Source organism: Ursus maritimus, unplaced genomic scaffold (genome assembly GCF_017311325.1).
Source record: "Ursus maritimus isolate PB19 unplaced genomic scaffold, ASM1731132v1 scaffold_35, whole genome shotgun sequence".
Classification (NCBI taxonomy): Eukaryota; Metazoa; Chordata; class Mammalia; order Carnivora; family Ursidae; genus Ursus; species Ursus maritimus.
The window spans coordinates 11,982,153-11,994,411 of NW_024426119.1; positions in this window are offsets into that span (position 1 = coordinate 11,982,153).

Here is a 12,259-nt window from a genome sequence, read left to right on the forward strand (position 1 = left end):
TCAAATGCATTCTTCCACTTTGATTTTCCTTTTACAATGACATTGACATTTGTGTGTCCACTCTCGTGTCTCCCATCTATTACACTTTCCAAAGGAGCTCATGACTCAAGAGAATGAGACTCAGGCGGTTTTAAAAGCCTACCCAAATCACAGAGAGGAAGGGACAGAGCCAAGACCAGAATGGAAGTCCAGACACCTGATTCCTGGCCAACAGCTACTCTTTCACGGGGTCCTACCCCCGCCCGAGGGACATGCCCTCTGCTCAGGCAGGTGTGGGCCTGGAGGGATTCCCTGGGAGGGAAGAGCCCCCACACGTCCAGGGAGCCTCTCCCCTGGTCTCCCTCTCTGCCTGTGTGTGCTCAGAGCACACGGTCCCCACCTGGGCACTTGCTTGGCAGACAATACAGTGCCTGGCACACATTTCCCCAGGTGGACAGGCTGCAGGGACCTGAAGACGGCTCGGATTTTAAGCCTTCCTAGAGCAGCAGAGCACGTTCCCCAACGGACATACACGTGGAGCCCCAGTACAAATGGCAGATGCAAGCAGCTCTTCTGTGCCTGCCGTGGAGGGAAACCCTGGACTCCAAGAAAATTCAGTGTGAGAACCGCCCATCGAGTCCAAATCGCCCATCTTGTAGCTGGGGAGGCGGAATCTCAGAGAGGGTGTCAGAGCCAGGGTCAGGAAGACTGGTCCTCTGACTCGGAGTCCCTGCTCTTGTCAGTGCGATACTTGTTTGCTCTTTTCAGTATTTGTTAGATGACTACATAAACCTTCCTGGAAAGTCTTCCATGATTTTCCCCGTTCCGACCAAACTTCCTGCCCCTTGAGAGGCTTACTGATTCCTGGGTCAGTTCCAAGCACACGGCAGGCACCCTGTCAACAGTAGTCACTTCTGTCTCTCCTGTCCCCAGGGCCTGTGCGTGTATCAGCCCCACCGGTACCCCACAGGAGCTAAACCTGACGGCAAGACTGGAAGGCTGCTACAAACTTGCGTCGTGGGGCACCAGAGCGGCAGGCACTCGGGAAACAGGCGAAGACAGTACCAACCACCACACACAGGGACAGCTCTGGCAGACTTGCCATTTGCAAGGCAAGGCTCTGTGTAAGTACTTCATTGCTCAGGACTTACTTGGTGGCAAGCAACAGAAACTCACCTGAGACGGACTGAAGTGCTCAGGTCAGCATCTGGATCAGAAATTTCATTTGAGGGGCGTCTGGGTGGCACAGCGGTTAAGCGTCTGCCTTCGGCTCAGGGCGTGGTCCTGGTGTTATGGGATGGAGCCCCACATCAGGCTCCTCTGCTGGGAGCCTGCTTCTTCCTCTCCCACTCCCCCTGCTGTGTTCCCTCTCTCGCTGGCTGTCTCTATCTCTGTCGAATAAATAAATAAAATCTTTAAAAAAAAAAAAAGAAATTTCATTGGAAAAATGTCCTTCCAGGTTCACAGGGAACGCATGGGGTGGAGGCGGAAGCGGCCTTGGGAGAGCATCCGCTGCTCAGGAAATCATGATTACGAGGGGTCCCTTCAAGGCAAGGACAGCTGCATCCCTCCTGGTCTCTGTACGAAGCAGGCATGAGACTCAGCCGGCGAGTGCAGTGCCGGGGCTCAGGGGAAGTTTGGACACGTCTAAACCACACACACTCCTTTTCGTAGACTCCCTGGGCTTCGGTGAAGATCTGACGGACCCAGACCAGTGAGGCCTCCGGTTGCTCGGGGGATGCTGGCCACGCGGGTGTTCTCTGTGTGTTCAGCCCAGCTCCTTCTCTCGAAGTACAGAAGGAACACAGGGTTAGTGTAAACTGTTCTCACGTCAACCCAGAATCCGCATTGACTAAGGTATTTGGGGCGAGGGGATGCAGGGGTGGAGGATGGAGTTCTTCTGTCTTGGTTTTTCAAAGATAGAAAAATCTCCTGCTTTTGGATCAAGAGCGCTTGCCCTGGAGTCAGGCAAAGCTGGGCCATGTCTACCCCTTTGCTTTCACCTCAGTCTCTTTATCTACAAAATGGGGACAGCACCACCCATGTCGTAGAATTTTCTAGAGTAGCAAACGGGATAGCCTATGTGATGTGGTCGAATGGTGGCTGGCACAGTGGTGATGAGGAGAGATTTTCTGCTTTCATCTTATGTACTAAAGAGTCCATTTTCACACAGTACAAACTCCATCTGTGGGAGTTCAGGACCTGTCACTAAAGAAACAGTAGCCGAAGTTACAGACATAATCAAGAAAACCAAATATGCCAAAATCCAAATTTGCAAACCACATTATTTTCTTTGCAGAAGAATTCTCCTGTTTACAAAAAAAACCCCAAACCAACCAAACAAAAAACCTTACCCCCCACACACAGAAATTCCCTTTAAATGATGTTAAATCATGTAATGATTTTTTTTTTAAATCCAGTCTTTTCAGGAACAACCTGGGGATAAAGCAGAGAATTAGTGACAACCTGGGTGAGTCCAGCTCAGAACTGCTCCAGGGTGTAATCCCCATGATGGGAGCAGGAATTTGTTTCTTAATAAGAGTTAATCATCAGCCTTAGAGATTAAAAACAAAAAACCCCTTGGAGATTTTACCATAAATGTTGCAGCATTCTGATCCTCCGGCCACAGGAAAGCGCCATAAAGGGAAGTGTTGGTAGGATGACAGGAGGGTAATGGCAGGAGAAACCAGCCTCACTGGAGACCACTGCCTTTCTCTCTCTCTTGATCAAAACTGTGGATTAAGCGTGTGGCTCGAGCCGGCCGGGGGACCTCCTGGGCCTCAGTGTCTGTGTGTCTGTCAACGGGGCCAGCGAGAATGCACGTGGCAGACAACAGGCCTGCAGCAGGCCTTGCTCGGGGCTGCCAGCTTCCTTTCCCGGGGTAGTCACAGTAGATCTGATCACCTCCCCGCTTACCTTCCCCGTTCTCTCAGAGAACCATGGGTTACTGATTTGGACGTAAACAGTCTTCCAAGCTGACGGCCCGGGCTCGAGTCTCACCCTTAGCTGACTGGGGAAGTGGCTTTGCTTTGAAGGTCCCCAGGCTCGGTGGGCACCGGGGTGGGGGGCGCCGAGGCCACCAGAGGCACAATGGGCAGCAGTTTTCAGACCACGAGGAGTGGGATGCGGCTCTGGAGGCTACCAGCCTTGGCTGCAGGTCAGACTCAGAGAGGACGCCTTGAACAAATATAGGACCCACCGTGGACACACTGAATACACGTCCTTGGGGTGTTGTCACGCCGCCCTGCCCAAGGCCAGGCCATCGTTGTGGAACTTTTGTGGACATGGAACACGAATGGCTTTCGTGGCCCCTGCCCAGGGCAGCCCCAGGTACCGTCGGTTTCCAGCAAGAGCAGACCAGCCGTAAGCCACATGCGTTTCATGTACCAGGGCCTTTATTTTATTTAGCCTCACAAACACTCCTGGGTGCTCGGCAAGGCAGAACGTGAGCCGCAGGTATTTCGTAAAAGAAAGTCGTCACCGAGGACACGGAGGCTCAGAGGGGTGAGGACGCTGGCCTGAGCTCACACAGCTGGAAGGTGGAGAGTGCAGGATGCGGGGGCAGTTCTCTCCACTCCCAGGCCGCGACATCTGGGTCGGCAATCTCTGGCCCTCGGGCCAAACTCAGGCTGCTGCTTATTCTAATACAGCCAGGAAGCCAAGAATAACTTTTACCCCTTAAAAAATTTGAAGAGGAAGAAAAAAAAGGTTCTAAACAACGAAAATAAAAATGAAAACAAAGAATATACAACCACAGAGGCTGTACGTGGCCTGCCCAGGATACAGTGTCTGCCGTCTGGGGGAGAAGTTCGCCAAACCCTGGTGAAGACTGTGACAGAGGTCTCCTTCTGGGCTCGCGCCAGGGTGGTTGGTGAAATGACTCAGGGTCACTGCATCTCTCTGCAAAGCTTCATTGTCAAAAGCACCCTCACAACAGTTCTGACTCCTTCACATGACTCAGGGCTCCAGAGTCTTTGCCAGACTTGTTTTGCTGGCTCGGTCTGCGGGTGGCACATACTCACTGGAGGCACCTGTGCATCGGAGAGAGCTCAGCACTGAGCGACGTATCCCGCCATATTAGAAGTTTGCCATCAGGGACTTCTGGTGATAGTGGCCGGTTCCCCTTGAATCAGAAGCCAGAAGAATAACGCACCCAGTCCTGCTGTATTCACTCTTATGAGTTCGTGCCCAAATTCTGTGAGGTTGAAGAGAGAATACTGTTATCCTAATTAAAAAAAAAAAATCCTTACAGATGATGAAACTATGGCTCAGGGTATAGAGATTTGCACAGGCGTGCAAAATGGCGGGGCCACAATTTGAACCCGGTGGTCTCCCAATCCCAAACACCATGCTTTACAACATGATGTTACAACAGCCTTGGGGGCTCATCAGCTCACTGCCCCGTGTTTAGACACAGTATCCAAAACTTGGAGTTAGGCAAACGAATGACTACCTGGGGTATGTTCTAACAGAGCCTTTGGAGGATCATCTTGTTCTCTAGGGATACATTCCTTTATTTTGACCTTCTATTTACTAGCAATTGGGACACTGTCTTATGTGAAATTGGAGGAGACCAACAGTCATGCACACGACTCTTATCTCATAGAAGTGCCATGGTTTTGTCAGGTAGAATAGGTCACAACCCAAAGGCTATACTTCTGTTGCCTTATAGGTAATCAATCTTGTAAGCAATTTGGCACTCTTATCCCAGCATTCTTTCAGTGATGCTTAAGGGTTTCCTGTATTTTTTGAATGAACCTTGCCATTCTATTGGTTCCTTCATTAATAAGTTAAATAAATCTGTGACACATGTTCGCCACATATTTATAGGAGTCCTGTTTTTTGACTTTGTTGCAAATTATATTTAGACACCCCCATCATGCTTACAAACGGGACTTCCAAGATCGGACCCACCCAGCTGCAGTGGTTTCCCTGGGAGTCTGAAGAGTCTTCTGTCCGTGGATGTCTATTGAGAGGTAGTCCACAGTGGTGGAAAAGCTTTGAATGACACATCTAGGTTTGGCTCTTGGTTCTTCCATGTGAAGACTGTGGAGAACGGCATGACTTCTCTCACTCTCAGTTTCATTATCCATAAAATGGAGATAATACTCCCATTTTTTTTTAAATGAAAAATGAGTAATGAATAACAATAGACCACAGTGTTTGAGGGTACGTTTCTGAGCCAGGCAACCTGGATTCACTTCTTGAAGCTGCTCTTCTTCAGCTGTGTGAACTTGGAGGAAGTATTTGGCTTTATTGTGCCTCAACTTTCCCATCTCTAAAATGGGGTTAGTATCTACCCTGTAGGTTTGTAGTGAGGACAACATGAAGCAATATAAATAAAGTTCTTAGAACTGTGACTGGCATACTGCCAGCACTTAATGAGTGTTAGCTCTAATGAAGAAAATGTACTTATAAAGTACGTAGAAGAGCTCCTCGTATATAATTAATATTCAAAATTGGTAGCTGTCAAACATCAGGGATGTCCGCCATCCAGACCCGGTTGGAGTCACGGCGGAAGATGGACGGCCCGTTCCCTCATGAAAATAAAGACATTCCCTGAAGTCAAGAAATGTGCCCAGATCACCCAGCCAGAACTCGAACCAGGTCTCATGACTCCCAGCCCGGATTTGGTCCCCTGCACAAAGCTAAGGAGCTAGACACTAAAGGCGAAGTACACTGATCTGTGCCCTGCAATGGCTCGGCCTCCTCCCTGCCCTGGCCTCCCCTGTAGCGGCTCGTTACTCTCCTCCCCAGGGAAATGTCTTCCCCTGCTGCTACCCCTACTTCTGTTTCATTTTGCCTTCTATTGGGGCGCCTGGGGGGTGGGGTAGGGGTTGGGGGAAGCAGGTGAAGGATTGTGCCATGCAGTCCTAGGAGCTGAAGAAGAGGGAGCACTGTCCTTCTCTTCCCCCCTACCTCCCGCTCCCTCGCTCCATGCTAATGCCTCCAGACAAAATAGTGAAGGATTTCCTTGCCAAGTGATGAACAGAAAAAAACAAGCCTACACCACACTGCATACCCTGCATACCAGACATTTCTCAGATGGTTTGCTTTGTAGGTGATTGGCCAGACTCCTGAGCTTACCAATGGCAGATGTCTATCTGAGAGAGCAGGGATGGAGACTGGGGGTGGAGGAAGTGGGGGAGGGGGCAGGGGGTGGGGGTGGCGGGGGAGACTTGTGTTCCAGTTGTTCCTCCCACAGTCTAGAAACAGGACTCAGACCTCTGCAACAAATTTGTCTGTTATCTTTTCCGCCCCCATGAAGCAAGCCATAAACCAAAATCCGGGCATTACCCACATCATACTCTAGAAGTGTGTCATGGGTTATGAGTCATTCAAATATTTACTGAAGACCTACTATGAGTCTGGCACCATGTTAGGCTCACAGAAGAGCACTCGAGTTAATTCTTGAAAGGGGAAGAAATGGGGTTTTCTTTGGCCACATTTCAAGATTGCTTTTATGTTAGTGTGACGGAAAAGGGAAGCAAAATTTTGCTGAGCACCTATTATATGGCCAAACGCTTGTGGGCCTTTTCTGCCATGACTGCTGTCTGGGGTCAGCTACTGGGTGTGGGCAGAAGGTCTAACTCAGCTGTTTAGACATGGCAGGAATGGATTGGTTAGGGATGGGGAATTGTGGAAGAATTACAGTTAGACACGCCAACAGACAGTGTCACCAAAGACATAGCTTCTTCGTCTTCACTCTGTCCATCCTGGGGCTGGGCTCCACCCTGGGCCTGGCTCTGCTGTGGTCAGCAGCAGCCTCTTTTTTCACAACTCATGTGGGAGGGACAGGCTCATGCCTTCAGCAGACATTTCCTTCCAGCTTCTTGGCCAGATCCGGTGTGAGCTCATGCAGAACCCATCACCAACCGGGGGAATGGTGTCCTTGGACCAGTCAGGCCCAACCTTGACTAGGGTCAACTGCCCCCAAATGCTGCTGCAGCTCCATAAGGGGAAAGCAGATGCCGGGGAGCGAAGTACAATGTCCTGTGTACACCCCCATAGGCTTGGAAGCGAAATGACTTGCTCAAAACCAGGTCTCTCTGAAGTCCAGAACACCCATGTTTGTTCTTTTCACTTCACTGTGCTGGTTTCTGAGGCGAAACAAGGGAAGGAAGGATTGGTGAGTGGAATTTCAGGTGCCCTTTTGAGGCAATGGAGCTGCAGGAGGAAACTCTGAGTTTATTTAAGAACCTCCCCCCACCCCCTTCCCCAGCCTTTCCCTTTTCTTCCAGATGGTCTTCACATTCCACTGGGATTTGGGCCATGGGCACCATTCTATAGGTATCAGCTCAGAGCGTCTGAGGTCCTTTCGGTACTTCATTAACAACCCCCTTCTGGCTGGAGCCCATATTCTGGATTTTGCCAAACTGTGGCGAGTGTTACCAGGTTTCAGGATATCTAGGGTCAGCTTGTTTCTTTTCCTTCTTTTTTTTTTTATTACATTATGTTAGTCACCATACAGTACATCCTTGGTTTCTGATGTAAAGTTCGATGATTCATTAGTTGCGTATAACACCCAGTGCACCATGCAATACGTGCCCTCCTTACTACCCATCACCAGCCTATCCCATTCCCCCACCCCCCTCCCCTCTGAAGTCCTCAGTTTGTTTCTCAGAGTCCATAGTCTCTCACGGTTCATTCTGCGCAGTCTGTTAGGAGGGGAATCCTAGGAAAGCAATTTGCAGAGATGCTGAGTGAGCAATCGTGTTGTCCTGGAGGGGGGGGGGGCGTGGGAAATGGCGGGGAAAGAAGGGGGCAGCTGTGGGGTGTAGGAACTGTTTGGGAACAAACCTACCTTCCTTTCTTTTCTCTTTTCTTTTCTTTTTCTTTACTGTTTTCCTTTCTCTCTTTTTCTTTCTTTTCTTTCTTTCTTTCTCTTTTTCTTTCTATTCTTTCTTCTTTCTTTCTTTCTTTCTTTCTTTCTTTCTTTCTTTCTCTTTCTTTTCTCTTTTCTTTTCTTGGTCCCGTTTGAGTTCAAATCAGCCAGAGTCCAAAACAGCTGATCTCCAGGTCATAAACCCTAGTGCAAACTACATGGTCTAAGGTTTATCACCCAGGCCATCAGTCCTTATGAAATATCTCATGCGTCCACAGCTCCGTTTTAGGAGCTGGGGCAGCTCCACGTGACACGATGTGATCTCTGCCTGTGACCTAGATAAGGTTGCTGCACAGACGAACCTTCCCTGGTAACGTTACACAGGGTGCGCTACGTGTGTGAAGGGGGCAGGGGAGACGGTCGTTGCAACAGGACTTTAGAGCAGGGCTTCCCCAGCGACGCTGCCTGGAGCATTTGTCTCTCACAGTGTCCTAGGGGAAAAAAAGGGCTTAAGCTAAGGCCAGAAAACTTGCGGGAACATCATCTGGCATATGCTCCTTCAGAGATGTCATTGTACGCGAGGGTCTGACTGGCCCAGAGACACCTCACAGAGACTTCTTAAGGGACCCACTCGCTGAATACTGGGTTTCTTAAATGTATTTGCCTGAGAAATGCCCCTCCTGCCTCAGGGAGAACAAGACCGCTCGGTTAGTGTCCCATGGAACCACACTGCCCTCTTTGGTCAAAACCGGCCAGGACACATAACCAATCAAGGCCCTATGGTGCAAAGGGCCTTCCTCCCTGTAACCTGGGAACAGCCTATGAGGGTGAGGGGCAGAAGTGTGCCACTGAGGCCTCTGCCTCTACCTACCCTCCAATGTCAGCCCTCTGCATGGTCCCCTCTCTCCAGCTCTCTCCCTCGCCTGCCTGCTTAGGCCCCTTAATGTTCGGCCTGCTACTCCCTTGGGCCCCAGAGTAACAGTTTCCCATCCCCCTCCCAGAGCCCAGCCCCAGTGGCTGCACCTTTCCCGAGGCCCTGCGCCCTCCCAGCCTTCCGCCCAAGGGCCAGCACCTCCCTGAGAAGGTCTGACCCCTGGGGACGGAAGGACTGTGGCTTTTCTTCTCTTCCCACCTTCCCTCGGGCCCAGAGCCCATCTGCCTCTCCCTTCCTGCTCCCCCTGCATGCCCTGCACTATCAGGGTGCTGAGAACACAGTCGGAACCGCTTCTCACTCTGGGTGCCCCGAGACCCAGGCTGCTCACCCTCTGGTGAGCACAGAAAACCTGTCTTCAACATTCGGTTCTGGGCTTAACAGAATCAAACTTCTCTTTCTAAAAATAAGACCTAGAGCAGAGAGAGGCCCAAGCAGGCAGGAAGCTGTTCACAGGTGCCAGCCCCACAGGGCATTTCTGCCCCCACCTCCAGGCCAGCCAGCATGGGGATGGGGGTGCTGGGGCGGGTGCTCTTCCTCTGGCAGGGGGTTCAATTAGCAAAGCTGCTACAATCACACCCTGTCCAGGGCCGAGAAGGTTTAATGAAAACCCACAGTTGCTTTGCTCTGTAGCATGAGTTGCTCTTGAGCCCTGGGGTTTTAGATTCAGGAGAGAGCTGTGGTTTGAGAGAAAAAGACCCCAGACCAGGATTTTGGAGATGCCAGGTAGAAATGAAGCCAAGGCTGGCTCTCGGTAACCTGCATATTACAGAACGAGTCCTTGGTCAGGCGCTCATCCAGTGACCCCTGGGATGCCCCCCACCCCCACACCCTTGAGGACTCGCCGTCCTCTCCTGCAGTACCCACCACCCTCATCCTCCTTGTCCCTGTTGCCCAGCAGCCCCTCTAGCACTTCCCAGGCTCTGCCATGTGCCCCTGCACTTCCCTCTGCTCTCCAGGTCCTTCTCCCTACCTCTGCCTGCCTAACTCTAGCCAACTTGCCGGCTCAGATATGGGTCTCCGATAGACCCATATACTGTGGGTTAAAAACATGGGCTCCGGAAACAACCTGGAGCTTGAGTCTCCGCTCTGCCACTCACTAGCTGCGTGATCTTAACACAGTGGATGGGAGATCCCAGTTGTGGCTAGCTGTGTGGCCTTGGCTAAGTTACCTAACCTCTCTGTGCCTCAGCTTAGTCATCTCTAAAATAATAGAAGAGTGCCTATGTGTCGCGCTTTTCGTGGATGTGGCAGGGATTCCACGGGGGTAACAAAGGTCAGCTCCTGGCACGTGGTAAGTGTACCAGAAACAGTAGCTCTCCAGAGAGGACACATCCGCTCCCCGGTAAACAAGGGCTGCCCTGACGCCCTGCGGCAGTCCCTCCTGCAGTGGTGTCTCCCACTCAGAGGCTCGGCTCACTTCCTCTTCCCTTGCTCTGAACTTTTGGCACAGTCGCCTGGGCCCTGATCCGCTCGGAGTTGCTGACTTCCGTCAGCTCATCTCCACACGTTGATCGCGAGTCCTCAGGGGTCAGAATCTCTCTTCTGATCTTCCTGCAGAGCGACTCATCTGCTCACAACTCCGAGGTGGCCTGACACAGGGCCCTCGTGCTGTGCTCCTGGCCACCCTCCTCTCTGTGCCGTACACCCCACACCCTGGCCGCACTGACTTCCTCCCTGTTCCCCTAAGCAATCCACCCTGCATGCACCAGGCCTCTGCGCAGGGTGGCCGCTAAAGCCCGAAATGCCCGCTCTTGCCTCTTCTCTGTCGGGAAAACTCTTCTCCTGTTCCTTAGCAGTTAGGCCAAATCCCCTTTTCAGGAAGGTCTGTCCCAACCCCAGGGCTTTACCCTCTTTGCCCAGGGCCCTGGCTCAAGTATTTGCGACCTTCTCCAAGGTCCCCAGTGTCCTGCATGAGGTGGGTGACGGGTACTCAGGCCTTTGACTGTGGGTCTGTCTGATTGAGCTGTACAGAGGACAGGAATTCCTGCAGACAGCTTCCAACCCCTCACCTGCCGCTCCCATGCCTTGCTGTATCTGTGTGCTCAGCCCCAGCACACCTGGGAGGCGGTAGCTACGCTCGCTCCCCACCCTCCCTCCTGGACCGCACCTCAGGCTTCTCACCTTCGCGCTGGCCATCATCAGTTCCATCCCACCTTTGTCAAGTCAAAGAGAGAAAAAAATCACCCATTTGCTTAGAGATCCTACATCCCCATTTTAAGAGGGAAAATAATCCTTAGTTGTGACACATCCCAGGGACACTCTCCGTTGCCATGGTGATTCTTTGACATCACCCTCTTGCAGATTAGAAATGCCTGGCACTTTTCTGAGTCTGGCTTCCCCCAAACAAGGACCCCGGACCTCCCTCCAGGAAGGAGAAAGTGCAATCCCCGCAGGTGTCATCCCTGCCTCGGCTGTCAGAGGTGAAGCTGGTCTGCTGGGTCCGGGTCCCCGTCAGGGCTGGAGAGCAGCATGTATACCTACCCTGTACTTAGCTGCACAACTTCCAGCGAGGGAACACCCGTCGTCAGCGAGCCCCAGGCGGTTCATCCAGGAGGCCTACTTCTTTCCGAGGAAAATGATGCATCTTCCTACTTCCGGCCTCTTTCTCCAAATTTTCTCCGGAGTCAGCAAAGCTATATGGAGCACAAGGTCCCTGCAGCTCTGCCTCTGTCACACACACACAGACACTTCCTCTAACACACGTCAGTAAGTGTGGGGTTGTACTCAAGGTGGCAGGTCTCTCCCACGACAAGAACACATTCTGCTCCCCCTCCCCCACCTCCCTCCCCTTTCCCATGAGACTCTCACACGGGTTCGTTCCTTTAAAAGTTTATTTCAGTGAATTAAAAAAAAAATAATTTATGCAACCAGATCAATAAAGACATTATGACATGGGGCAGAGCTTAACTTTCCTGTTTGCTTCTAGATTTTGCAGCCAGGCGAGAAGGTGGCTGAGGGAAACCCAGCCTCATGCTCCGTGGAACCAGGAGATGCCGACGCTGATGGGGTGACTGAGCCGTGGTGGCTGATGGGAAGGCTGGGAGGGGGGCTCGGAAGAAGGCCAAATCCCAACTTCTTTTACAGAAATGTCTCTTCTTCGTGTTTTTTTGAATGAGTCAACAGAAGCTCCGTCACATGCCTGTTCCTAATGACCATAAACGTAGCAAGCAGACGCTCAGGAAGATGAGGCAGTAGTCTCAGGGCCTTAGGGGCCTAGTGGGGGAAGACACCTTCCCCCTGAGGCCACCTACTGAGGCCAGCACCCAGGAGAGACCTTGGAGAGTTGGAACCCGAGCCCCCAGCACAGCAGTCAGGCTCTCTGGGTTTCTGAATGCTACTGCCTCTTAGCCTGACATTTGCCCCCAACTCCCGAGTTTCCCTAAGAGTCTCAGAGGTGGCTGCTCCCTTGGTCGGCAGAGGGGATGCTTCCTCTAGGAGTCTGAGAACTGAACGTGCTCATAGTCTGTGCTGGGGTCTCAAGGCCAGAACCCCCAGAGCCTGGGGAGATGTGGGGGTTCACT